This window comes from Chinchilla lanigera, unplaced genomic scaffold (genome assembly GCF_000276665.1).
Source record: "Chinchilla lanigera isolate Chin_1 unplaced genomic scaffold, ChiLan1.0 scaffold00059, whole genome shotgun sequence".
Classification (NCBI taxonomy): Eukaryota; Metazoa; Chordata; class Mammalia; order Rodentia; family Chinchillidae; genus Chinchilla; species Chinchilla lanigera.
The window spans coordinates 10,071,219-10,073,012 of record NW_004955460.1 but is presented as its reverse complement, the minus strand read 5'-3'; the positions used below and the strand labels follow the sequence as shown (position 1 = coordinate 10,073,012).

Sequence of the window (1,794 nt, the reverse complement as noted above, 5' to 3'; positions counted from 1 at the left end):
AACCACCAGCTCTGCTCTGGCTTGCTGCGCCTTCAGAAAGGCCAGTAAAGAGCTCTGACTCAGCCGCTCCCTGCATTCTCATGGGCAGAGGCAGCCTGGGTGGAGGAGCGGGAAAGTGCTAAAGGACACAGTAGTTACAGGTGCCTGAAGGCTGGTGGGGTCATCTTCACAGGTCGGAGTAACATCCCTTGGACCGGCCACATTTCCTGCCTGAAGGCAGGAGAACCAACTTTTTCTTGTTGACTTTCTACTTCTCATCTACTGAGGTGAGCTGGGCCCACATCCTAAACACCCTCCCAAAGCTCCCTGGGGCTCCTGCGCCCAGACCTGCAGCCCGCTCCTTCCCCATCACTTAGGGCAGAGCTCATTGGCCTAGGAAATCCTTCTACCCACCCCTGGGCAGTGAGGAACATGTGTTTTGTTACTCATCGTTGGATAGTGAGCAATGCCACCTACATCTGCCTTGTAAAATGGAAGTAGTTTTGGAATCCGTTCCACAATTCTGTGCATAGTAGTAAGTGGCGTGTCTGAAACACTGAGGAGAGATGGCTGAGAAAGAGTCATCTCCAGTGCCACCTGGCATAAATACCCTCTCCTAATGGCAATACCTCATATTTGCTATAGGAATTTTTGTAGACACCATCACTGATCGATATCACCTAGGGATCAGAAGAACTCTGAGCCTCCTGGGCGAGGCCCCTTGTGGCCTTCACCTGGGATTGTTTTACGTGTGCAGCTTTTTCACCAACTGCTTCAGGTGAGTGAGCCCCTTAGCTTATGTCCTGTTCTCTCACAGTGTAGGTCCATGAAATCTGCAGTGTTCTAAGAGTATAATCCTGGAGATAGGATGATAAGGAGTTTGTGTTCCAAAGATGGGACAAGAATGTGCATTGGGAAGAAGACATTTTATGTAACCCCAGGTCTCAGACAGGAAGTTGCCCATGCCATGTAGAACCAAGCAGAATTTGGTGTAGGTCACATGGCAGAAGATGAGAGTGTGGGGGAGCCTGAATCAGGCTATGGGTTTTTGAAGGAAAAGCAAGCCAGGCCTTGTCCTTGTTGTCACTTGAGTTATGGCTCTTCATTTCTGCACATCTCACAAAATCCAAGGGCAATGGAATCAGAGAGACAAACTTTGCTCCCAGTTGGCATTTGGTCCTGACTGCTGGCAGCCTTTATTTGCCTGGGAAAACATTCTACTTCATCCTCAAGGCCCCATTTCAAGTGTCGCCTCATTTGCTAAACTTCTCCTGAACACCATTCACTCAGGGGAAGTCCCCCCACTGGCCCTACTATTACTGTCCTCATTTGAAGCAGGGTGACGCTGTGGATAACCAAGTCGGCACAGCTCCGGATACCCAGCAGAATAGTCTCTGCGAAGGAGGTACAGCACCTCCAATGCGTGGACCATTCTGAGTCCCAAATTAATGCTTTGGGAATCCATAAAGGCGCAGCTCGGGGTCTGTCCCCGCAAAACAGGTCTTAGCTTTGGGGCAGATACTGTGCGGCTTCCGACTGAATTCAGAGAGGACAGTGCTCCTCAGAAGATGAATAAAACCTGCCTTGAAAACTTTCAGGCTTTCATGTCTTCTGTTGGTTTTGAGGGGAGGAGTGTTAATTATTCTTATTTGCTCTGATAAATGAAATTAGCCTTTCATTTCATGGCAGTCTAAAGCAAGACTTGAACAACCCAATTTCTCAAATCCGGAGCCGGGATTTACACCTAGTCTGTTTATAAACAGCACCCTCGGAAGACTGTCTTCCCACGTGGTCTGCAGGGACAAGTCTATTGAT

At 48.9% G+C, this 1,794-nt stretch overlaps 1 long non-coding RNA gene across 2 annotated transcripts in view; it reads left to right on the top strand.

The window, feature by feature from the left end:
- LOC102024432 overlaps positions 1-1,754 on the top strand; it is a 6,977-nt gene extending 5,223 nt beyond the window's left edge. For both annotated transcript variants that reach the window (XR_001236507.1, XR_001236506.1), the window contains 3 exons: positions 173-266; positions 625-757; positions 1,669-1,754. This is a non-coding gene — a long non-coding RNA (uncharacterized LOC102024432). The remainder of the gene's footprint in view (positions 1-172; positions 267-624; positions 758-1,668) is intronic.
- The last annotated feature ends 40 nt before the right edge of the window (positions 1,755-1,794 follow it).